The 26,600-nt window shown below is 47.6% G+C and overlaps 2 long non-coding RNA genes across 3 annotated transcripts; one reads left to right on the top strand and one right to left on the bottom strand.

The window, feature by feature from the left end:
- Positions 1-2,192: 2,192 nt before the first annotated feature.
- Positions 2,193-15,089, bottom strand: LOC117976520 (uncharacterized). Of its 2 annotated transcripts, none has more exons than XR_008621811.2 (2): positions 14,153-15,089; positions 2,193-8,233 (listed from the first exon to the last, which is right to left on the bottom strand). It is a non-coding gene; the product is annotated as an uncharacterized LOC117976520 (long non-coding RNA). The 2 variants fall into 2 exon arrangements; XR_010110548.1 differs by lacking the exon at positions 14,153-15,089 and adding an exon at positions 10,538-11,762.
- Positions 12,313-18,888, top strand: LOC134729451 (uncharacterized). Its single transcript, XR_010110549.1, has 2 exons — positions 12,313-14,247; positions 15,082-18,888. It is a non-coding gene; the product is annotated as an uncharacterized LOC134729451 (long non-coding RNA).
- The last annotated feature ends 7,712 nt before the right edge of the window (positions 18,889-26,600 follow it).

Genomic DNA, 26,600 nt, shown 5'->3' with positions numbered 1-26,600 from the left:
AGACTGTAGCAGTCCTCCCGCCTTGGCCTCCCAAAGTGCTGGGATTACAGGTGTTAGCCCCCCACACCTGGCCAAAACTTAATTAGATATAAACTCTGCTAGAGCACACAGACAGTGATTTCTGTGTACTCCCCAACCATCTTGCCACCTCTAAGACCCCTAACATGATTTGGCAGAAATTACACAGGCTTCAAGTTCTCCCTTGGATGATAACAGTTGAGCTCAGAAGAGAAACAGTGAACATTACTGTGGCCTTGCTGTGTTGCAAGGGTCTGCAGGCAGCTTCTGGGAAATAGGACCGGGAAGCCCCCAAGTCAAAGGTTGTCCCTGCCATCCCCCTGGGTGACATGAGCCTGTCTCACTTGTTTTACCCAATTTCATAACAAACCCAATTCTTGTATATTTGAGTTTATGATGCATTACCTAAATGGCCTGTTTTTGGTGGTCAGATAAGCTGGCCCAGCCAGCAGTCATCTTGCCCATTTCTCAAGTTCCATCAGAGTCCTAATTTCCACATCACTTCCTTTCAAATACAGCCTATTGCTAGGTACTCATTCTTGGGTGTTGGTTACTCATTTAGAATGCAAATTCCTTACACCTGAGGAAATCCTTCAAACTTTTCCCACTGGACTCTACCCCTGGCTGATATTTGGGTCACAGTGGTTGTTGATGCCTTGGCAGGTGAGAGACCAGCCCCTGGTCAGCAGTCATGGCAGTAGCTCTGGCCTGGGGAGCTGGGATGGGCATCCTGGTGCACGCTCATCCAGCTTGTGCTGGGTGGAGAAAGCAGCTCCCTCAGACTGTGTCTGGGTCACGCTGCTCAACACCTGGCAAAGACCCAGCTTTCTAGGCTTGGCCCCATCTGGCCTCAGATCAGGAGGCTGTTCATATAGCAGCTTGGCCCACTTTCTCGCCACAGGGCCTGCTGCCCAGAGGACTTTGCAGAAGTGTTGGCTGAGGCTGCAGTCCCAAGAAAGACAGGTGATTGCTGGCTTGGCTGCTTAACAGCTTGTAAGTTTCAGAGCTTTGATATAAGAATACTGTAATAATACCTCTCCTCCATGAATAGTGTTTAGCTTCTATTTTGTATCTGCAACAGTGTCAGGTACATGGCAGGCACTTGACAGCTGCTACTACCATCTGTTGAGCACTGACCACGTGCTCGTCACTATCCCTGGTACTTCTTAACAACCCTGTAGAATTATCCTGTATTATAGCTGTGGAGGTTCAGAGAGGCCAGCTCCTCAGGTCACACAGCTAAGAGAAGACCATCGAGCATGTAAATTCAGATTAATCTGTCTCCAGGCTGGGCCCAGTGGCTCACACCTTTAATCCCAGCACTTTTGGAGGCCAAGGCGTGAGAGTCACTTGCACCCAGGAGTTCAAGACCAGCCTGGGCAACATAGAGCTCGTCTCTACAAATAATAATTTTTTAAAAATTTGCTGCACATGGTGGTGTGCCTGTGGTCCCAGATACTCTTGTAGCAGGACAAGCCGCAGACAAAACCCCTCAGACATCGAGTTAAAGAAGGAAGCAGTTTATTCAGCCGGAAGCATCAGTAAGACTCCTGTCTCAAGAGCCGAGCTCCCTGAGTGAGCAATTCCTGTCCCTTTTAAGGGCTCACAACTCTAAGGGGGTCTGCGCGAGAGGGTCGTGATCGATTGAGCAAGCAGGGGGTACGTGACTGGGGGCTGCATGCACCAGTAATTGGAACGGAACAGAACAGGATGGGGATTTTCACAGTGCTTTTCTATACAATGTCTGTAATCTATAGATAACATAACCTATTAGGTCAGGGGTCGATCTTTAACTACCAGGCCCAGGGTGTGGCGCCGGGCTGTCTGCTGGTGGATTTCATTTCTGCCTTTTAGTTTTTACTTCTTCTTTCTTTGGAGGCAGAAATTGGGCATAAGACAATATGAGGGGTGGTCTCCTCCGTTACTCTGGAGGCTGAGGTGGGAGGATCACTCAAGCCTGGGAGGTAGAGGCTGCAGTGAGCTGTGATTGCACCACTGCACTCCAGCCTGGCAACTAAGAGAGACTCTGTCTCAAACACAAAATAAATCTGTCTCAGGAGCCCTGTTTCTTTTCATGATGGCCATAGACGGGCACTGTCATTTAGGAAGGGCATTCAGTCAACATCAAATACCAAAATTAGCTCTCTTTTTTCTATGAATTTTTTATTTCAATATTTTATTTTTGTGGGTATATAGTAGGTGTATATGTTTATGGGGTACATGAGACTAAATTGGTTCTTGCCTGTGCCTCTGCCAACTCCCTAGAGCCAGCCATGATGTCAGGCTAAACCTTTCCCAACACTCCCTACCTTTCACTGAATCACAGGGAAAACAAACGCAGAAGGAATGACTCCAAATATAATTAGGCCATTGAAACCCACACAAGGTGTCCTTCGCCCACCACCTGGGCAAATGATACCAAAGGATGGTTAGTTTTTTCCTACACACCACTCTCCTTGGGAACTGATCTCACATTTTCATTGCAATGTGAACAAATCCAACTCAAACAGGCTGGAGCAGGATGCTCCAAAGCAATCACTGCAGGTGAGGAAGTCACCTGACCCTGCACCCCTGGCTTTATTTGTCTGGTCATGGTCACAGGTTGAGCCTCTAGCTTTAATGATCAACAAGAGGTCAGGTTACAAGCTGACGTGAGCCCCTTTTTTTTTTTTTAATTTTATTTTTGTGTTTTGAGACAGAGACTTGCTCTGTCTCCTAGGCTGGAGAGCAGTGACACAATCATGGTTCATTGCAGCCTCAACCTCCCGGGTTTGAGCAATCCTCCCACCTCAGCCTCCTGAGTAGCTGAGACTTCAGGTGCGCGGCATCACACCTGACTAGTTTTTGTATTTTTTGTAGAGTTGGGTTTTCACCATGTTGCCCAGACTGGTCTCAAACTCCTGGGCTCAAGCAGTCTGCCCCCATCGGCCTTCCAAAGTGCTGGAATTACAGGCATGAGCCAGCACACCTGGCCTGACATGAGCCCCTTCTACCAGCTGTATCAGACAAGGGTAGTCCCACTTGCCTGGAGCTGACCTGCCAGTAATACCAGCCATTGGGGCTGGCCCTGGGTTAAGAGTCCAGGGGCCAGACTGCATTGGGTGGAACTGTTATCTAGATCAACTAATACAGATGCCATCTAGGGAGCAGGGAGAATTCATACCCAGGAAGGACCCAACTCAGTAATAAAGGGTCAGACCATTCTTACCATATTTCACTGATAAGAAAGTTATACTTTTATCTCTGCACTCTGAAATTAGGACATATTTTATAATCAAAGATGTCTTAAAAATTGTTTTAAGTGGTACACACTGTAATGGTATATTATAGATAATGGTACAGATTATAAGTGTCATTGAGGATTTGATAAAACACAAAGTCAGGAGAATGTACATATAAAAGTCAAAGGTCAGTGGAATGCTATATATAATGTCAGCAGTAAAAGACACCAGAAACAGGTAGTAAGTGAAGTGTTAATTTCTATTTGTATTAAATAAAGTGTTAATTTCCGTTTGTATTGAAATATAGCTAACATTTATGAACTTTCACCATGATTCAGGCACTGTTCTAAGTGCTTAATGTGTATAATTGAATGCTCACAACAACCCTATGAAACAGACAGTTATCTTCATTTTATAAATGAGGATCTGAGGCACAGAGGGGTTAACTAACTCGCCAGAAGTCACGTGATAGTAAATAGCAGAGTCAGGATTCAAGCCCAGGCTATCTGACTCCAGAGTCAAGAAATAGTTGGGACTGGGTGCAGTGGCTCACGTCTGTAATTTCAGCACTTTGGGAGGCAGAGTGGGGAGGATTGCTTGAGTCCAGGAGTTACAGGCCAGCCTGGGCCACAAAGTGAGACCCCATTCCTACAAAAAAATCAAAAAATTAGCTGGGCATGGTGGCCTGTGCCTGTGGTCCCAGCTACATGGGAGGGTAAGGTGGGAAGATCACTTGAGCCCGGGAGGTCCAGGTTGCAGTGAGCCATGTTTGCATCACTGCACTCAAGCCTGGGCAACAGAGTAAGACCCTGTCACAAAAGAAGAAAAAAAAAGAAAAAAAGAAATACATGGCTTAAGATCTTTGCTCTAACCACTTTGCAGCTGTGTGCCCTTGGGTAAGCCCCTTAACCTCTCTGAAACTCCTCCTCATAATCACAGTATGGCCCAGGAATGTATGGATTAAATAAGATCAAGCCCCAGAAGCACTTAACATAGGGCCTAGTCTTGGTGAGGGAGGCGGTTGTTATTAATATGCCCAAAAGATCACATCTCCACACCACCACCAGCCTGGCTATTTATGAAAACCCCATCCCCTATACAAATTTGAAGCAAATCAGAGAATTGTTTTAGTGTTTTGAGCCGTTGTTTGTTTAGCTTTTTTTTTTTTTTCCTTTCCTGAAACAATGCCAAAGTCCTTAAAAACAGCCACACCCCACCATGGACTTCCTGTGAATGGTCAGATGATCTGGGAGCGACGGGAGGGAGGCAGAGAAGTGGGTGAAAATCCAGCTTGACTTCCTTTCCCCAAGATACAAGCCCTGGAGCCCGGGGGAGGAGCCTCCTTCCACTGGAGAGTCTGCCTGGGCGGGGAAGGCTGCAGCCCGGGCTGGGCGGTGGTTTTGCTACAACCAGTAGTTGGGTCAACTCCACAGGGTGGGCTGTGTACAAAGAGACAGACGATATTGTTTAGGGGCCCCTTGGGTATGGACAGATCATGGCACAAACCACCCTCTGGGGCCTGATTCTGAGCCTCTGCCCTGACAGAGGCTGCCCTGGATTCCTCAGCACCCCGTGCTTCTCTCTGTCCCAGCACTGGTCATCCATGCACTCACTTATTCATTCATTAATTCATGCATGCATTTATGTATTCACTCAGCAGCAATTGAACACTTGCCATATGCCAGACTACTGGACGCTGGAGCTATCAAGACAGTTTCTGCCTTCTAGGAACTCCAGTCTAGGGCACAGATGATAACAGACCTGCAAACCCCTAAACAGCTGAGGAAAAGACAACCTCATAATTGCCATAATGGGCCACATGCAGGATCACTAATCAGCCTTCCTTGCTTGCACAGGAGGCAACAGAGAGAGATGATTGACAATACACTACTAGGGTAGGCATCCCAGCTCTCTACTCACTAGCAAGTAACTGAACCTCTCTGCGTCTCCTTCCTTCACTGTAAAATGGGGATAATAGAAGTTACATCCTCGTGGGGTTGTTATGAGGATTAGAGACTTAATAGTTCTGAATCTGGAATAGGGCTGGCCTGGACAATGTAAGTGGTATCTTTCTTTAGTATGCTGCAAGTTCTTGGTACAATGCTGGGGTTCTATACCCACACCACCCCCCAAGTGGGAGAATGTGCCCAATGGACCTCACCAGAAAATGAGGGGTGACAAGGACCTCAGAGATGAACTAAGGCTGGTGTTGACCATCATAGTTACTGGTGGAATTTCTGAAAACATTTCTACCAGGCCCATTGCCTGGATATTCTAAGTCCAAACCACAACCCAGGCCACACAGAGGTATATCCCCTGCTGAAAACCACCAATGTGATTCAAACCCCTTCATGTTCCTCAAGTCAATCAACTTGACCAAGACAAGGTGAGCATTAGTAGCAGAGCCCAGACTGATAAACTAAGGTGCTGCTTTCTTTCAATCCTATTACTGGAACCAATGCCCCAGCAGCCCCTATAGCCAACGAGACAATGGCAGAAAGCACCAGAAACCAAGGAGGAAGCTGGGAAACTCCACGTGGGGCAGTGCCTGCTGCCCTGCCCATCTGCCTCCCTACTTGACTGCCCCTTCCCAGTTCAAGGCACACTTTAGGGCCCACTTCTTCAATTCCTGCCACTCAAGGCTAATTCCGTAGATAGTTGTGGACCTGCTCTTGGGCAGAACAAGGCCTGAACAGAAGAGGCAGCTGCAGAGCCTGGCAGTCTCTCAGGGGCTCGGCCATCAGGACTGCATCTGAGCACACAGGGCCAGCCAGGTGGGGAAGGTCATGGCGGGAGCCCACACCCTACACTGGGGAACTGGCTGCCAAAGAGTTGACCCTGTCTGCCTCCAGGCAGCTTGAACATCAGCTCCTGGTTGGGAGAAACCTTATTCTTAACCCTCAGAGTTAAGAGCCCATGGGTACCCTCACTCCCAGAGAACAATGTATGCACTCCACATTTGGAATTTATTTTCCCAGTGTTGGATATAAACTCCTGGCATCCACTCTTGCTGAGGTTGTCTTCACAGACCTTTGTCCAGCCTGCCCCTGGTAGCCACAGGGGATCTTCCTAAAATGCAGATCTGACCCAGGCTGGGCCTTTAAACTCTTGACTGCCCTGGGCCCTCCCCTGTCTGGACCCTGTCCAATCCCTCCAGGCTTTCCCAAGCCCAGACCTCCTGCTCTGGTTCTTCTCCTCACTCTTCCATGATCCAGCTGGCCTTCCAGCCTCCTCCTAGGCCTGCTAAAAGAAATATATTTATGTTTTTAAAGAGAGAGTCGGAGCCAGGTGCGGTGGCTCACACCTGTAATCCCAGCACTTTGGGAGACTGAGGTGGGTAGATCACCTGAGGTCAGGAGTTCGAAATCAGCCTGACCAACATGGTGAAATTCCATCTCTACTAAAAATACAAAAATTAGCTGGGCATGGTGGCACATGCCTGTAGTCCTATGTACTTGGGAGGCTGAGGCAGGAGAATCGCTTGAACCTGGGAGGTGGAGGTTGCAGTGAGCCAAGATTGTGCCACTGGACTCCAGCCTGGGCAGAGCAAGACTCCATCTAAAAAAAATCAAAAAAATACAGAGAGAGAGACTCGATTTTTGAAAATATTAAGTAGTGAATAGCACAGATGATTGGCAGTTGTGGCACAAATTGTGAGAGTGGTTTGCAAAGACTAAGTTGGAAAAGCAATGCAGAAAGATGGAAGGGACAGAGGGAAGAGATCAAGGGACCAGAAAGGGGTCTTGATCAGCTCTTTGGCATTGACAGTGTTGGTGTGCATGACTGTCTAGCTCCAGACCTGGAGGGCAGGCGGGGCCAGTCACATGTTTGTCTCTTAATCAATTGTTATGATTCAGAAACAATGAGTGGCAATGCTCAGGTGTGTCAAGGAAGAAAGGCTCTAGGTGTGATGTAAGTCTGGACAGATGACTATGAGTTTGCCAAGCTGGGTGAGGGGGGCAGTAAGGGTATCAGAGTATGAAGCAGTTTCCGGTATTTTAGGGAAACTGACATAATCAAAGCATAGCAGTGCAGGGACAAGGTTAGTTTTGCTTGTCAGCTATAGGACAGCTGGGAAATAATGTACCAGAGAGTGCAAGGCAAGAGGCAGGAGGAGCAGGGTGGAGGCTATGACATCATTAATATTCATTCTACTTTGCCCATGGTATTAATTATTATCATTTATAATTGCCACATCATGTCTCAGAACATTTTATTCAATGAAAATAATCATAGTTAATATTCACAGTCATGTATACCTCACCTATTCTACCTTCTTTAATTCTTATAATCCTGTAAGTAAGTTTGGTTCTACTCTAATCATCATCCTTATTTTACAGAAGAGGAAACTGAGGCACAGAGAGGTATATAACTTTCCCTAGGTTGCACAGCAAGTTAGTGCAGAGCTGGGATTTGAACCCAGCAGGTTGGCTCTAGGAACTGTGTTTCTAACCACTGCACTGCCTTTTCCCTCGCCTCACAGGTTCTCAAACATCTACTGAGGACCTACTATGGCCCACTGCCTGTCCTATGCTTTATGCATAGGGAAAAGTCTGTGTATTGAAGGAGCTTTCAGTCTAATTAACAATTTCCCTGTGGGTGGACACTTAAAGTCTTTTCTCCTTTTAAAGATAGCTCCTCGAGGAATGAAGCTTTTGTAATCTCAAAGCTGGACAAAAACTGTGCATCTAGTGGGTCAGAAGTTCTGCTTCATAGGCTGGGCGTGGTGGCTCATGCCTGTAATCCCAGCACTTTGGGAGGCCAAGGTGGGCAGATCACTTGAGGTCAGGAGTTCGAGATCAGGCTGGCCAACATGGAGAAACCCTGCGTCTACTAAAAATATAAAAATTAGCTGGGCGTGGTGGCGCACGCCTGTAATCCCAGCTACCCAGGAAGCTGACGTGGGAGGATCACTTGAGCCTGGGAGATGAAGGTTGCAGGTGAGCCGTGATCACACCATTGTACCCCAGCCTGGGTGACGAGTGAGACTCTGTCTAAAAAAAAAAAAAAAAAAAAAGGAGTTATGCGTCATAGCTCTTGTTCATGCTTTCAGATTGCTTTCCAACAGTGCAGAGTCCATTTAAACCACAAGCACCCGTATGTATCTGCGAGTGGCAATCTCGCCAGAACCTCACCAGCACTGGGCATTATCTTGCCAAAAAAGTTTTGGTACCCCGTGAGTTCCACAGGCAGCTTCTTCCTCTATAGTGTTCACATCCCCAGTCCAGTCACAAATGAAGGGAAAAGCTTGTTAAAGGTGGATGGAATATTAAGTTACAGAGAGGATGGAGGATACACGTACGACTGTGAAGTGGGCCAGATTCACGGGGCTTTTGCACTTAGACTGGGAAAAGTGTTGTCTTTCTTGGGTCTAATCTGAAAATGTTCCCTTGAGGCAGCTAGATTTCAAGAGCAAGAGGCTCAGACAGAGAACATGTAACTTTGAGGTGAGATGTGTAAGTAAACAAGGAAAGAAGACAGATTGGGAACATTTCTCCCCAAACATTCCACAGATAATAAATATTCCACATTATCATTTAATGTCACCAACCTCTCTTGTTCCCATCACATTGTATTATAATTGTTTATACATCTGTCTTGTGAGCAGACCAGGAGTCTAGACATTTTTCCATCTAGTTTCCTGACGTAGATAGTGACGTACTTTGTGTGGCATGATGTGCCAGACACGTGGAAGATTCTCTGAGAACACTCGTTGAACTGGTCTGAACATCCCACACTGTTGTATTATGCTGGTTCCTAACACTCATACTGCAATATAATTCTGTGAAGAAGAATCACATGCACTCTTTTCTTAGCGGGGCAGCAGGGCAGGGGGCAGGTGGGAAAAGGTGAGCAAGAGGGAGGCAAATCTTGAAAGCTGTGCAGGGGCCAGGTGCAGTGGCTTATGCCTTACGCCTGTAAACCCAGCACTTTTGAAGGTTGAGGCAGGTGGATCCCTTGAGCTCAGAAGTTTGAGACCAGCCTGAGCAACATGGTGAAAACCCATCTCTACCAAAAAAATAAAGCAATCAGCTGGGGTGGTGGTGCACCCCTGCAGTCTCAGATACTTGGGAGGCTCAGCTGGGAGGATCACTTGAGCCCAGGAGGTGGAGGCTGAAGTGAGCTGAGATTGCACCACTGCACTCCAGGCTGGGTGACAGAGGGAGACCGAGTCTCAAAAAAACAAAACAAAACAAGTTATGGGCACGATGGCTCATGCCTGTAATCCCAGCACTTTCGGAGGCTGAGGCGGGTGGATCATGAGGTCAGGAGTGTGAGACTAGCCTGGCCAAGATGGTGAAACCCCATTTCTACTAAAAATACAAAAGTTAGCCAGGCGCGATGGCGGGTGCCTGTAATTCCAGCTACTTGGGAGGCTGAGGCAGTAGAATCGCTTGAATCCGGGAGGCGGAAGTTGCAGTGAGCTGAGATTGCACCACTGCACTCCAGCCTGGCGACAGAGCAAGACTCCGTCTCAAAAAACAAACAAAACAAAACAAAAAACTGTGCAGGTTATGGCAGAAGTCCACTGTAAGAGATATTCAGAAGCCCTCAGTACTAGGGAGAACGTGGAACAGAGTTTCTGTTCTTTATTTCTCTTATCTCACCCCCCAGGGCCTGGATCAAAGCCCAGTGCACAGAGGGGCTCCACAAAACCACACCAGTCACCTGGCACCACCAGGGTGGACCCCCAGACCAGGGTAGGCCCCAGCCTGTATTGAGACAATAAGCAGACACAGTCCTGCAAAGCTAGGCCCAGCAACCCAGCCTGCAGCAGTGGAGATGCATTGATTTGCATCTGAAAATAAGCTGCATCTGTATCTGCCACTGCTTCAAAAGGAGAGAAAAAAGGGGTTGTTAGCAAAGCTGGTGGGCAGGGTTGCAAAAGGAGGCTGAGTCTGTGGCTAACTGGGTTGTGCGCCGCATCAGACATTTGTTCATCTGTCCTAAGAGCCTGAGGGTGGTGGAGATGTTTGATGACAAATAAGGTGGTTGAGGGGGTCAGGGGTGCCAGAAGGACCACAGAGGCCACACGGGAAGACAGAAGCTTTGGATGGGGCTGCTTCCTGCCCTGGGGATGAGGAACAGGTGAGGGGGCGGGTGAGCAGGTGTCGAGGGAGGGGTGACTTGAGGCTGACAGTGCACTCCTCAGAGTGGCAATTCCATGCGGCCTGCTGTGCACCTGTCAGCCTCTTGTCATCACAAACTTTTAAAGAGCCCAGAAGATGCATGCATGTCTCTGCGCTCACAGATCCACATGTAAAGTTATTCTCCATGGAGGTTCCCACAGCACGCACCCAGACATGTACCATAAAGCAAATCTCCCTAACTGTCCAGCCGTAGGGAGGGACAGGTTCACCATGTGGCAGGATGTTAGGAGCCTTTACAAAGAAAGCCACGAAGCTGTAGGAAGAGAACACAGAAGTTCCAGAATGGTAGTTCAGTGATTATAATTGTATATATGTATATATACATATATACAAATGTGTATATATATACACATATATCTATATTTACATATATATAAAATGTGTTGCAAAGCTTAGAAGGATGGATTTATACCAAACTCTTTTTTTTTTTTTTGAGGCAGAGTTTTGCTCTTGTTGCCCAGGCTGGAGTGCAATGGCGCGATCTTGGCTCACTGCAACCTCTGCCTCCTGGGTTCAAGCAATTCTGCTGTCTCTGCCTCCCAAGTACCTGGGATTACAGGCATGCGCCACCACGCCCCGCTAATTTTGTATTTTTAGTAGAGATGGGGTTTCTCTATGTTGGTCAGACTGGTCTCGAACTCCCAACCTCAGGTGATCGGCCCGCCTCAGCCTCTCAAAGTGCTGGGATTACAGGTGTGAGCAACTGAGCCCAGCCGTATACCAAACTCTTAATAGTGTGAACCCAAAATATATGAAACAGGTCTCAGTTAGTTTAGAAAGCTTATTTTGCCAAGGTTAAGGACATGCCCATGACACAGCCTCAGGAGGTCCACATGTGCCCAATGTGGTCGGGGTACAGCTTGCTTTCCTACTTTTTATTTTTTTCTTTTCTTTTCTTTCCTTTTTTTTTTTTTTTTTGAGACAGAGTTTCGCTCTTGTCATCCAGGCTGGAGTGCAATGATGTGATCTCAGCTCACCGAAACCTCCGCCTCCTGGGTTCAAGCTATTCTCCTGCCTCAGCCTCCCAAGTAGCTGGGACTACAGGCATGCGCCACCACGCCCGGGTTAATTTTGTATTTTTAGTAGAGACGAGGCTTCTCCATGTTGGTCAGGCTGGTCTCAAACTTCTGACCTCAGGTGATCCACCTGCCTCGGCCTCCCAAAGTGTTGGGATTACAGGCGTGAGCCACTGCACTTGGCCGCTTTCATACATTTTAGGAAGACAATACATCAATCAATACAGGCAAGGTTTACATTGGTTTGATCTGGAAGGGCAGGACAATTCAAAGTAGGGTGCAGCTTCCAGAGGTCAGATTTTAAAACTTTCTGATTGGCAATTGATTGAAAGAGTTATTATCGGTAGAAAGGAATGTCTGGGTTATGATAAGAGGTTGTGAAGACCTAGGTTTTGTCACACAGACGAAGCCTCCAAGTAGCAGGATTTAGGGAGAATAGACTGTATTGTTTCTTATCAGACCTAAGGTCCCCGTTGGTGTGAATGCTGGAGGGTATAATGAGGCATCTCCCACCCCCTCTTCCATCATGGCCTGACTAGATTTTCAGGTAACCCTGGAATGCCTTTGGCCGAGAGGAGGGGTCCATTATTTTTGGTTTACAACAGTGAGAAGTGAGTTGGGGGAGAATTGGACTTTTGTTTGGGTTCTATTTTATACACATCTCTATTGTTTGGATATTCTGCAGCAAACATTACAAATTTTTTTAAATGCTGAAGTCAAATTGATGCCTTCAAGTCTATGAACGCTGTCATCCCAGCAAAGCACAGTGCACCTGCTTTCCCATGTGTTCTGGGCATGTCCTCACAAGTTGGGGTGAGACAGAGTTGATCCCTCTGCCACTCTGCCCACTCCTGCCAATGGCTGTGCTTCCTGGCAAGTCATTGGCTCTTCTGAGCCTCAGTGTGCCCACCCATAATGCAGGCAGAGGCATCTCAGATGCTCCAGAGTCACTGGGAAATGGCACATGGGGTGGCAGGAAGGTGGGAGGGGGAGAGAACAAGAAGGCACTATGTTAGCAAAACTCAGCATGAGGGAGGGCCAGCTGCAGCCCAGCTCCTTGGCTGCAACCACAAGGGAGGGCAGGGAAAGAAGAGGAAGGAAAGAAAAAAGGAGAGGAGCCAGGCCTGGTGGTTCACTTTGGGAGGCCAAAGAGGGCAGATCACTTGAGGCTGGGAGTTCGAGACCAGCCTGGTCAACATGGTGAAACCCCATCTCTACTAAAAATACAAAAATTAGCAAGGCTTGGTGGTGTGCATCTGTAGTTCCACCTACTTAGGAGGCTGAGGCAGGAGGATCGCTTGAACCTGGGAGGTGGAGGCTGCAGTGAGCCAAGATTGTGCCACTGCACTCCAGCCTAAGCTACAGAGTGAGACTCCATCTGAAAAAAAAAAAAAAAAGAGAGAAAAGAAAAGAAAGAAGAGGAAGGGCTACAGCACTCTGGACTCAGTGCCCTCCTTGGTCTCACACCCTTGCTGACCTCCCTCCTGGCACATGAGGTCTTCATGCTGCTCAGGCCCATGGCTGACCTCCTCTCCTCTGGAGTGGTCCATCCCTACCAGATCTCCTCCTGTCCAGCTGAGCAGACCAGGCCTATACAGGCTGCTTCTGGCTCCACTGAGGCCCAGCAGCTTACACCTTTGGACCGGGTGACAAAAGTGTCCTTCTTATTAGCAAAAAGAATTTTGGAGGGAAAAACAAATGACATCCTCAGACATCCTACGGCAGAGTCAGAAGCAGAGAGGAGACTGAATGGGCTCGGGTGGGTGTGGAAGGTCACTGCAGGCCGCCATAGGACAGGCCTGGGCTCACAGGAGCAGGATGTGGGGAGGGGGATTGCCAGGCAGGGGTGGGGACCAAAGTGAAGGCCACCTGGTGGGAGCCAGTCAGAGGGGTGGGGCAGGGTTAGATCGCAAGGGAATCCAATGCCAGGGGGCCAGGGGATGTTTTGCAATGTGGGCAACTGAACCTGAGATGTGACGAGACCGGTGATTTGGCGACCTGCCCAGGCAGGCCCAGCCCCCAGGGTATTGAGATGACACATTCTAAACTCAGGTGACCCGGGCCTTGGGAGTGCACTAGCAACTGGCTGTCAGTCACGGGGCTCTTCAGATATTTGTCACGTGAATGAGCCAGACAGTAAGTGGAGATGCCCTTCCTAGTCACCTACTGCCGGCGTTCACGCTGTGAACCAGCGAACTAGGCCACCGGCCTGACCCAGTTTTCCCTGTGGCCTGCCAAGCCAAGGAGAAGCAGACGCGGCCGGCGCAGGCGTCCAGGGTGACTCGGAAGCGTGGCTCTGCAGTCGCGGCTCTGCAGTCGCCTTGGAGCGGCTGCCCTTCATAGACCCCGCCTGGGCTATGACTCATCTCCGGTGGAGGAGAAAGGGGCCTTTGTGAGCGCCCAGCTCCGGCGTCTCCTGGACAGCACCGCCCTCCGGTGGCCGCGAGTCAGGAGGGCTGGGGAAGCCGCCCGAGAGGCAGCGCCCGAGCTCCCCACGAGCTGCCGTGCCATTGGAAGCGCCAGCGCCCTCCCCTCGGAGTCCAGCCAAGTCGGGGGGAAGACTGGGAGAGAAATCGCCACCCCCTAGAGGGCAAGTGGGCTCAGCCCTAGGAAATGCTTGTTTCTCCAGCCCCTCCCAGACGCCCCGGGGAAACGGCATCCCAGAGCTCCGCTCCCTGGAGGCCCCTCCAGAGAGGGACCCGGAGCCCCGGCCCGCAGCTGGAGAAGGGGTGAATGCCTTTCCTACCTAACGCCTGGTCCGCGGCCCTGCTTGTTGCGTCTCCAAGACCACGTGTCTGCTGCATTTTAAAAATAGTTATGAACATCTGACTTTCTCCTTTTGTGAGTTGCCTATTCATATCTTTGGTCTGCTTTTCTATTTTCTATTTTTTCTCTTGTTGACGTACAGAAGCACTTTAAACATGTCAGTTCTGTCGAATGTGTTGCAAATATTTTTCTAAGCTTAGAATTTTACCTTCTGATTTTGTTTTTGGTGATATTTGATACACCACACGACATTTTGATGTGGGATGACCTTTTGATGTTTTTCTATTTCTTTCTTTAGTTTTTTATTTTTCAGTCAGCGCCTCACTCTGTCACCCAGGCTGGAGTACAGTGGCATGATCTTGGCTCCCTGCAGTCTCCGCCTCCCGGCTCAAGCCATCCTCCCACCTTAGCCTCCCTAGTAGCTGGAACCACAGGTGCACACCACTAGGCCCGGCTAATTTTTGTATCTTTTGTAGAGAGGAGGTCTCGCTATGTTGCCCAGGCTGGTCTTGAACTCCTGGGCTCAAGCAACCTGCCTGCCTTGGGCCTCCCAAAGTGCTGGGATTACAGGCTTGAGCCACTACTCCTGGCCTTGATGTTTTCCTTTATTCTTTCTCCCTTTTGTTTTTTTAATTGTAAAACTGCTCCCATCTGAGTATCACACAGACATTTCAGATCTATATTTTTTCTTTTCTGCTCCTCTTCCCCCCTTCCCTTCCTCCATTTCCTCTTACTCCTTCATTTGGCTTTTAAACCCACCTGGGACTAATTTTGATATAAACTGGAAGATAAAGATCTAAACTTATTTTTTTCTGAAGAGTCAACTTTTCATATGTCATTATTCAGGCTTTCTCTCTTTTTTGTTTGTTTGTTTGTTTGTTTTGAGACAGTCTTGCTTTTGTCTCCCAGGCTGGAGTGCAGTGGCACAATCTCTGCTCACTGCAACCTCAGCTTCTCAGGTTCAAGCGAGTCTCCTGGCTCAGCCTTCCCAGTAGCTGGGATTACAGGCGCGTGCCACCATGCCCGGGTAAGTTTTGCATTTTTAGTAGAGATGGGTTTTCGCCATGTTGACCAGGTTGGTCTTGAATTCCTGACATCAAATGATCCACCCGCCTCGCCCTCCCGCAGTGCTGGGATTACAGACGTGGGTCACCATGCCCAGCCCAGCCTTTCTCTTTTAGTAGAATATTTCCTCACTGGTTTGAAGTATCACTTTGATTATAAACTAAATGCTCGGGCCTATTTCTGGCCAGGACCCTGACCTTATACATTAAGCCAAAGGATATGGACTTCTTAAAAAAATCATATTAGGCCGCTAATTATGGATTTAGGACATTTATTCACATTGTTTTAGGCTCCAACTAAAAGCAGGCTTGAATGAAGCAGCTGCACAGGAAAACTGGATAGGAAAGATTTCATTTAAAAGGACATAAACATTTTAAATTCTTTTTAAAAATTTATTATTATTTATTTTTAATAGAGACAGGGTCTGGCTTTGTTGCCCAGGCTGGCTTTGAACTCCTGGGCTCAAGCAGTCGTCTTGCCTCAGCTTCCTAAAGTGCTGGGATTACAGGCATGAGCCACTACACCTGGCCAACATTTTCTTTTCTTTTTTTTTTTTTAATTTTCTTTTTTTAATTTTATTATTATTATACTTTAAGTTTTAGGGTACATGTGCACAATGTGCAGGTTAGTTACATATGTATACATGTCTGGCCAACATTTTCAATTCTTATTATACAAAATGTCAAACCTTCCTCCAGAATGGACATAAATAGACTAATGCATATCCTCCCAGAAGCATATGAGAATGCCCTTTTCACTACACCGTTCTGAGGTTGAGTATTATTTGTAAAACTATGTCCCAGTTTGAAAGGAAAAATAGGATCTCATTGTTCTCTCATAATTTGCATTTCTTTAATGCTTGAGAGTGAATTTTTTCATGGTCATTTATAAAATACCTAGATATAAGCTTGACACAAAATGTGCATGTCCTATAAACAACAAAAACTTAACTAAGAGGTTTTAAATAAAGTTTACATACATGGAAAGGCATGTGATACTCGTGAATGGAAAGATGCCAGTTCTGGCCAAATTAATATATAAGTTTTGTGTGATTCTTTTTTTTAACACATTTTTTCTTATTTTTAAAAAAATTAGAGACAGCCTCTTGCTGTGTTGCCCAGGCTGAAGTGCAGTGGTGTGCTCATGGCTCACTGTAACCTCAAACTCCTGAGCTCCTGTGATCCTCCCACCTCAGCCTCCCAAGTAGCTAGGACTACAGGTGCATGCCACCACGCCCAGCTAATTTTTGTATTTTTAATTTTTTTGTAGAGATGGTGTCTTGCTGTGTTGCCCAGGTTAGTCTCAAATTCTTTTTTTTTTTTGGAAAGAGTCTCACTCTGTCCCCCAGGCTGGAGTGCAGTGGTGCGATCTTGGCTCGTTGCAACCTCCACATCCCTAGTTCAAGCAATTCTCACGCCTCAGCCTCCTGAGTAGCTGGGATTACAGATGTGCACCACCATGCCCAACAAATTTTTTGTTTTTTAGTAGAGACGGGATTTTGCCATGTTGTCCAGGCTGGTCTCAAACTCCTGAGCTCAGGCAATCTGCCCACCTCAGCCTCCCAAAGTGCTAGGATTACAGGCATGAGCTATTGTGCCCGGCCTGGTCTCAAACTCCTGTGCTCAAGCGATCCTCCCACCTCAGTCTCCCAAAGTGCTGGGATTATAGGTGTGAGCAACTGCCCATGGCCAGTTTCGTGCAATTGTATTAATAATAAAAATTCCGATATGATATTTTTGGGGAATTTTGCATAGTGAATCTAAAGGTCATAGACAAGTGGGGACAACCAAGAACACTTTGAAGAAAATGGCCAGCGAAGGAGAACTTGTTCATATTAGCAGGTGTTCTAGAAAGACCCTCTAATCTCCCTACCCAGCTGGGATTTTGAAGAGATGTTGTAGTGAAGTTATTATTTTCAGAGACATGGGCCGGGTTAAGGGAACCAAGAGGGGAAGTTGAAGCTTGTGCAACAGCAGGACTCCATTAGCACCCCAGACAGTTCGGAGGGTCGGCCACACCCAAGTTACAGCCCTAGGGCTGCAGCCACTGCCAGAACCACAGCAAAGCAGGGAGGGAGCGGGACAAATACATACCCCCTCCCCTCCTGTCACCTGTCCCCCTTGCTGTTGCCTCTTGATGGCTGAACCTTATTCAAAGTACCAGGGGAAGTTAAGTGATTCAATGCTTAGGGCTGGCTCAGTCTCCGGGGGCACAGAGAAAGGTAGGGGAGGCTGCAAAGAGTATCTGGGGACACAGAGATTAATCAGGACATGCGGTAAGTCCACCTTGGGACACTTTTCTAAGAAAATCATCTGCCATATGCTGAAATACTTTTTACAAGTATATGGACTGCAATATTACGTTCTGTTTCAAACAAGCCAACTTAAATGTTCAACAGCAGAAGATTCATTAAATAAAAAATGTTATGTCGGCTGGGCACGGTGGCTCACGAGTCATCCCAGCACTTTGGGAGGCTGAGGCAGGAGGATCACTTGAGGTCAGGAGTTCAAGACCAGCCAGTCCAACATCGCAAAACCCCGTCTCTACTAAAAATACAAAAACTAGCTGGGCATAGTGGTGCATGCCTGTAGTACCAGCTACTGGGGACGCTGAGGCAGGAGGATCACTTGAGCCCAGGAGGTTGACGCTCAGTGAACTATGATTATGCCACTGTGCTCTAGACTAGGTGATAGAACGAGACCCTGCCTAAAAAAAAGAAAGAAAGAAAAAATGAAGACCTGAAAGGAGAGTCACCAAAAGGTAAAATATACTTATTTTGGAGTGTGGGACTGTGAGCAATATCAATTTCTTCTTTAAACTTTTTTTGGGTATTTTTCAATTTTCCTTTTATAGACAGAAATAAATCCAAGAAATAGGTGCAACCTCGAGATAAACAGGACTCAGGATGCTGAGAATGTTTCCACAGCTCACCTTCAGGATTGTCCATGTTCCACTTTACTGTTGAACGTGAACTTCATGTGTCAGTTCTCTGTGGCTGTGCAGCAGACAGTTCCATAATTTAGGGGCTTTAAACAGACAATGATTTTTTTTTTTTTTGGCAGTGTCTGGTTGACTGGGCGGTCTTTGCCTAGGGGTGGCTCATGTGGCTGTGTTCACTGGCAACAGGCTGGTGGGAATGTCCAAGGAGGCCTCTTGTATTTGCCTGGGGCCTTGGGGCCAGGCACCTCTGTTATCCTCCAGGAATCTCCTGGTTCCTCTCACAGGGGGATGGCCTGGACTTCTTGAGAGCATGGTGGCCTGCTTACAAGAGCAGGAGCCCCCCTGTGCAAATGTCTATCAAGCCCCTGCTTACATAGCTCTTGCTAATATCCAGTTGGCAAAGCAAATCACCCAGCCAAGTCCAGAGTCTGCATGAGAAGGGGCTACACCAGGGTACAAGTAGTAGGAGGTGGAGTTGGGTGGGGCACTGGTTAGCAGTCCACCACATTTCTTCATAAGGCAAAAGCTGATTTCATCTGCTTATGTAAACTTCATCAAAGATATCGCTAATGCTGTGTTAATCTTTTAGAAGAAAAACAATGTCCCCAAGAGTCCACCTCCAAGAGAACAAGCAACTTCCTAGCAGATGCTGAGGCTTGCAAGACTAATCTGGGCTTGGAAGTGTTAAAATAAAAGATTTTAATTTAAAAAGCAAAGAAAGGGCCGGGCTCAGTGGCTCATGCCTGTAATCCCACCACATTGGAAGCCAAGGCAGGCAGACTGCTTAAAGCCAGGAGTTTGAGACCAGCTTGACCAACATGGCGAAACCCCGTCTCTACTAAAAGTTGGCTGGGCATGGTGGCCTGTCCATGTAGTCCCAGCTACTTGGGAGGCTGAGATGGGAGAATCACTTGAACTGGGGACCCAGAGGTTGCAGTGACTTGAGATCGCACCACTGCACTTCAGCCTAGGCAACAGAGCAAGGCTGTCTCAAAATAAAATAAAATAAAAAGCAAAGAAAGTCCTTGAACCCATTGGAAACATCTTTCAAGGAGCATGAAACCAACCCTTTTATCACGTAACAAGTATTAATGGAAAGACATGAGATGTTGCAAAGTATTACTAGGTGCTGGAGTCTAGAGATTATCTATTTGACATTTAGGCAGAGAGCAAGGAAAAAACACAAAGTACTAAGGAAGCAGGGAGCCTCTCTAAATGCTGATAAGACGATGAACTGCGTTAGTCGGGGAACACTTTGGGAGACTGAGGTGGGTGGATCATTTGAGGCCAGGAGTTCAAGACCAGCCTGGTTAACATGGGGAAACCCGTCTCTACTAAAAATATAAAAAAATTAGCCATGCGTAGTGGCAGGCGCCTGTAGTCCCAGCTACTCGGGAGGCCAAGACACAAGAATCGCCTGAACCCGGGAGGCGGAAGTTGCAGTGAGCCAAGATTAAGCCACTGCACTCCAGCCTGGGCGACAGAGCGAGGCTCTGTCTCCAAATAAATAAATAACAAAGTGAACAATTCAGTGGCATTTAGTATATTCATAATGATTTGCAGTCATCACCTCCATCTAGATCCAAAGCATTTCCATCACCCCCAAAAGAGAGCCACACCCATTATACAGTCACACTCCATTCCTCTCTCCTTACAGCCTGGCAACCACAAGTCTGCTTTCTGTTCCTGTGGATTTGCCTATTCTGGATATTTCATATAGGTGGAATCATACAATATGTGACCTTCTGTGCCTGGTTTCTTTCACTTAGCGTAATGTTTTCAAGGTTCATCCATGTGGTAGCATGAATATTTCATTCCTTTTCAAGGCTAAATAATATTTCATTGTATGGACAGACCACAATTTGTTTATCCATTCATCCACTGGTGGACATTTGGGTTGCTTCCACCCTTTGACTGTTGTGAATAGTGCTGCTATGAACATTTGTAGAAATCGTAATATTGATGAAGTAATAATTAGGTAGCAACCTGACAATGCAGATTTTCTCATTTGTGAGATTTTTTTATATGAACATTTCTGGCTAATGCCTGTAATTCCAGCACTTTGGGAGGCCGAGGTGGACAGACTGCTGGAGCGCAGGAGTTTGAGACCAGCCTGGGCAACATGACAAAAACCTAGTCTCTACAAAAAATACAAAAATTAGCCAGGGCCAGGCACAGTGGCTCACACCTTCAATCCCAGCACTTTGGAGGCCAAGGCAGGTGGATTGCTTGAGCTCAGGAGTTTAACATTAGCCTGGGCAACATAGTGAGATCCTATCTATTTTAAAAAAATATTTTGATTTTTTTTTTTTTTTTAGATGGAGTCTCACTCTATTGCCCAGGCTAGAGTGTGGAGTGCAGTGGTGTGATCTTGGCTCACTGCATGCAACCTCCACCTCCCAGGTTCAGGCAATTCTCCTGCCTCAGCCTCTCGAGTAGCCAGGATTACAGGCATGTGCCACCACACCCGGCTAATTTTTGTATTTTTAGTAGACATGGGGTTTGACCATGTTGGCTAGGCTGGTCTTGAACTCCTGACCTCAGGCGATCCGCCCGCCTCAGCCTCCCAAAGTGTTGGGATTATAGGTGTGAGCCACCAGGCCCGGCCTCCAATTTTTTTTTTTAAATACAAAAATTAGCCAGGTATTGTGGCACGTGTCTCTAGTCCCAGCTACTTGTGAGGCAGAGGTGGGAGGATCATTTGAACCCAGGAGTTCAAGGCTGCAGTGAGCCCAGATTGTGCCACTGTACTCCAGCCTGGGTGACAGAGTGAGGCCCTGTCTCAAAAAAAAAAAAAAAAAATTATGGTGGTATAAAAGCAAACGACATTTTGCCATACACATAATAAAACCAGCTTTATTGATTTCCAGAAATATCTGGGTCCAAAGAAAATGTTCTGTAGAGAGAAGGGAAGAAAATAAGCATTTGTTGAGCACCAAGTGTCAGGGCTAATACATGGTAGCAAATGCTGCCCTGCCTGTATCTCCTGGGCCACCTGGAGTCACCTGCAGACAGCACCTTTAGGAAGGTGGCTTCCTACATCTCTGCCTAATGACATTCCCTGGATAAGGAGCATTCGCTCACATAGGGGTAGTTCCAAGGCACTTCCTTGTCCTGTAACCAAATGGCAGGTTAGTTTGCTTGCTGCATGCGGAGTCCAATTTTCTTTTTTTTTTTTTTTTTGAGATGGGGTCTCACTGTGTCATCTAGGCTGGAGGCCATGGCTCATGCCTCTAATCCCAGCACTTTGGGATGCTGAGGGTGGCAGATCACTTGAGCTCAGGAGTTCGAGACCAGCCTGGGCAACATGGGGAAAACCCGTTTCTACAAAAAAATACAAAAATTAGCCAGGTAACCCAAACCCACCTGTGGTGTCAGCCACTCGGGAGGCTGAGGTGGGAGGATCACTTGAACCCAGGAGGCAGAGGTTGCAGTGAGCCGAGATCCTGCCACTGCACTCCAGCCTGGGTGACGAAGCCAGACCCTGTCTCAAATAAATAAATAAATAAATAAATGTATGTCTGGTATAAATTAGTCCAAAGCTAGTTTAGGGGAAGGAGCACAGGTGTCTCGCCTTTAAATATACTGCTTTACTTTTGGAGCAGAAAGCAGGCACTTTTAAAAGTCAGGGGAAGAAGTGAGCAAGTGGGGGTCTGCATGTTAGCTCTGGTACCTTATCTACTGGGCAGTCGAGCTGGTGACTGCTGGAGCCTTCGTGAGCAGGACTAGGCTGGGAACTCCCCAGGTGGGAGGGAGTCTCATAGAAATTGGCTGTTATCTCTCAAGGCAGCCTCTTGGTGAGCGAGAAAGTTCTGAGGCAACCCGGTGGAGGGTTAGAATTCCCCGATGGGCAGGCTTTGGTTTGCAAATCAACTGGTAACCCTCAAGAAGAGATCCGTCTAGGAGAACATATAATTAGATAAACTTGCCTTGTAGGGAGCATCTGCTGAACTGCGAGGTAAAAGGTTATATTTGCATGTCTAAAGGAATGAGTAGGAAGTGGGAAACTGGGGAACCGGGGAGTGAGAAAAGAAGAGAGAAAAAATAATTAAACCATCTCTTAGAAAAACGGGGCTACTCGGTTACAATCCCTCAGCTAAATACCCCTGAAGTGTGTTTGACCCAGGCTCACAGCCGTCCCTGGTGGGGTTGAGCCCCAGTTGCCCACTGCGGTTAACTCAGACTTCTAGGGCTTTCCTCTCTTCTGGTCTCACTGCTCCCCTTCCTCACTGCCTTTAGATTTCTGACCTCTACTTGCTGATTTACCTTGAGCAATTACTTAAACTCTGTGCTTGGGGACCTCGTTTGTAACATAGGGTGGTTACATAGTGGTAACATAGGTACCTGCTATGAAGAGGAAAAAAGAAGGTAGCATGTACAAAGTGTTTAGAACAGTACCCGGCATATAGTATGTCCTCAAAAATGTCAATCATGACTACATAAATAGAACAAGTACGCAGGCTGTGGGAAATAAAACTCACCCAGCCAGCTTCGGTTTCCACCTCTATGAAATGTACATCAAAATGCCTATTTTGAGAGGTCACTGTGAGGGGTACGTTGAATGACATAACCTATGTCAGGTACAAAGCACAGGGCTTGGCCCAGATGGGGCCACTGCTGGACAAGCTAACTGCTCTATTTTCATCAAGCGGCTGTGCTATCAAGAGAGAATGACCTCTACCAAGCAAGAAGGGCCAAGAGTTGGGGTGCAGATGAGACCACTTCTGACTCCCAGGCCACTTCCTCCTTTGTCACTGGAGAAAGGTGCGATTTCAGGCAGGTCATTTGGGCCTTGGTTTTAACATCCCTAAAAAGGAGTGATTGGATTTGGGGGATTGCTAAATGACGTCCTACCGGCTCTAAAGATCTAGGGAGAGCCCCTGTCCTGAAATGGACACACACACGCACACACACACACACACACACACATTCCTATACACACATAGACACACACATACACACTATATACACACATACATTCACACATACACAATACATACATATACTCACACATATACACACATGCTCATGTAACTGATGGGTTTTTCCTTCCTGCTGCACAAATAAAGAACATGCCATAGCAGTAAGGAAAGAATTTAATTGACTTGTAGCCAGCCACACCACACAGGAGATGGAGTTATCACTCATATCAATCTCCAAGGCTCAAAGGCAGTTTGGGTAAGGGGTGGGGGTGGCCAGGCAATGGGTGCTTGCTGCTGATTGGTTGGAGTGGAGATGAACTCAGAGGGGGTCAAAGCTGTTGTGTTGAGCTGAGTCACTCCTGGGTGGGGCCACAGGAGTCATCAGGTCCAGGTGGAGCCATGGGTGTCAGACATGCAAAAAATATCTGAAAAGATATCTCAAAAGGTCAGTCTACAATAGTGATGTTATCTGCAGGATCCCTCTGGAATAATGGCTACACCTTATCAGAAATCAGATTCCTCTTCTCCCCCTAGTCTAATGGCCTTTCATCAGCTTTAAAAGGCAGTTGACTTTTGGGGAAGGCCTAGTATAATTTAAACTGTAACCTTGGCAGGGTGCTGTAGTTCATGCCTGTAATCCCAGCACACTCGGAGGCCAAGGTGGGTGGATCACTTGAGACCAGGAATTCGAGACCAGCCTGGGCAACATGGCAAACCCCATCTCTAGTAAAAATACAATAAAAGTAGCTGCGTGTAGTGGCACGGACCTGTCTCAGCTACTCAGGAGGCTGAGGCATGAGAATCACTTGAACTTGGGAGGCGGAGGTTGCAGTGAGCTGAGATCGCACCACTGGACCCCAGCCTGGGCAACAGAGAGAGACCCTGCCTCTAAATAAATAAATAAATAAATAAATGATAACCTAAATGTCTCCCAAAGTTAGCTTAGCTTAAGCCCAGGAATGATTAAGGCAAATGCGAGATGGGGGTGGGTTAGATTAGATCTCTTTCACTGCCGTAATTTTCTCAATGTTACAATCTTTGCAAAGGCAGTTTCACTCACACACACACTGCAGAGAGGAAGCCTCTGTGGCCACACTGGGCCAGTCAGTCACCTCTGGAAGCCTTAGTCTCCAGGCTCAGTTGGCCTTGAAAATCACCCTAGAGAAGAATAACATGTCTAGAAGACATTTCCAGGCACTTCCATGTGCTGTGCAAATGCTGTTTTCTTCTTAGGTCCCTCCTCTCCTTTTGTCACTTTGCAAATGTCTGCAGCTGCCTTGCCAAGTATGGGATCAGGTCACATTGCTCTGCCGAGGGCTGGGCTGGGGCCCAGGAAGCCAGACTCTCCAGATCGGCCTGCCCTGTCCTCCCACCCACCTCTTCCCAGCCCCTGCAAGAATTCAGTTAGCCCGGAGGAAGAAGGCAACAGCCCTTGAGGGTGTTTTACTGGGCTCCTCAAACATGTCTACAGCCCCTCCCAGGAAGCTAGGTTGAGAGAAAACTGCAGAACAGATGGGGCCTGGGAAGGAGGAAGCATTGGACTGAAGAGGCACAGAGACGAGCCAGGAGAGGGCTGAGCGATGCAGATGCAGCCCCTGGGCTGGCTCCAGGCCTTAGACACACATGGCAGGCCTTTGCTCAGTGCCCGGACAGCTCCAGTGGGCAGGCAGAAAACTTTCTTGTTTTTCTGTACCTGTGCCCCATTTCTGATTCGGAGTTCCTTTGCCATCAGGCTGGTGGGGAAAAATATGTAATTTCTTTCTTTATTTTTTGGAGACAGGGTCTCACTCTGTTGCCCAGGCTGGAGTGCAGTGGTTCCATCTCGGCTCACTGCAACCTCCACCTACAGGGTTCAAGCAATTCTCCAGCCTCAGCCTCCCGAGTAGCTGGGATGACAGGTTCATGCCCCTGTACCCAGCTAATTGTTGTATTTTTAGTAGAGATGGGGTTTCACCATCTTGCCCAGGCTGGTCTCAAACTCCTGGGCCCAAGCAATCCGCCCGCCTCAGACTCCGCTGGGATTACCACCCCACCCGGCCTAAATATGTAACTTCTTCCAGGATTTATGTCCTAGTTCTGAGGTCTTTGTGCAACATCACATGGTAGGAGGATGGGATTTTGGTCTTCAGAACACCATCCATGGCTTCTGATGCTGTCCTTGCCCCACCCCCAGGGCCCCTTCAGGGCCATTGTTTTCTTGTTACTTCAACGTGGTCAGCCTAAAGGATCTCACTGCCTCCCTGAGAACTGCTCCGGGGCCGCAGATCTCTTGCTCTCTGTCACTCCTTTCTGGGACAGGAGACCCTGCTGGTTCTGGAGGAGTGTGGGGTCTGGTCTCCCCTCTGCTTCTGGCCAAGGTGCCTTGAGCATTTGCATGAATCTTCTCTTCCCCTTTTCTCGCTTCTAGACACTAGCTTAGTTCCCTAAGGGTTCAGGCCTTTAAGAAAGAGTTTTAGGGTACTCCTCAATCTGCCCCCACCCTCAAAGCTACTTGAATGTGGAAAAGCAAATGGGAAAATACAGGGAGAAAAATGAACATCAATGAGTGTCTCAAAATAATATCCTGCCACATACATTATCCCATTTAATCTCACCACAATCCTCTGGGTTGTTTTATTTTAATTTAATTTTATTTTTTTTGAGATGGAGTTTTGCTCTTGTTGCCCAGGCTGGAGTGCAGTGGGGCGATCTTGGCTCACCGCAACCTCTGCCTCCTGGGTTCAAGCGATTCTCCTGCCTCAGCCTCCCAAGTAGCTGGGATTACAGGCACATGCCACCACACCCGGCTAATTTTGTATTTTTAGTAGAGATGGGGTTTCTCCATGTTGGTCAGGCTGGTCTCGAACTCCTGACCTCAGGTGATCCGCCTGCCTCAGCCTTCCAAAGTGCTGGGATTACAGGCATGAGCCACCGCACCAGCCTACAATCCTCTGATGTTATCCACATTTTATAGATGGGGAAACCAAGGCTTAATAAGGTCACGTAACTAGCAATTCTGTGTCCTTCCCATCTATACTCCTGAAAACACTGAAGTAGATCCCAAACTTTTTTTTTTTGTACACAGAACTCTTTTCTTTTTTTCCTTCCTTCCTCCCTTCCTCCCTCCCTCCCTCCCTCTCTCTCTCTTTCTTTCGAGAGGAGGTCTTGCTGTGTTGCCCAGGCTGGTCTCAAGTGATCCTCCCACCTTGGCCTCCCCAGCGTACTGGGATTACAGGTGCACCTGGCCCACAGAACTCTTTATTCAAATGAATCTCCCTTGAAAAACCTGAAAGTGTGTGTTGCTGCTCTGGTCAAAGGCAACTGGGACGAGGAGCTCAGGGTTTGCCTCCTTATCTTCACCTCTGGATGCACCTGTGACACTTCTGTGACTTCACAGGCCCCAAGAGCACATTTGGAAACCTCTGGGCTGTATGACCTCCAGGCAGGTTCTGAGGCCAACCCCTCAACTCGCTATGCATGGATTGTGATACTCCTTGGTGCCCAGCCCAGCAGATTTCCTTG

The sequence above is a fragment of the Pan paniscus genome, chromosome 19, assembly GCF_029289425.2.
Source record: "Pan paniscus chromosome 19, NHGRI_mPanPan1-v2.0_pri, whole genome shotgun sequence".
In the NCBI taxonomy this organism is placed as follows: Eukaryota; Metazoa; Chordata; class Mammalia; order Primates; family Hominidae; genus Pan; species Pan paniscus.
The sequence above is the reverse complement of the archived record's forward strand: the minus strand, read 5'-3'. Positions and strand labels throughout refer to the sequence as shown.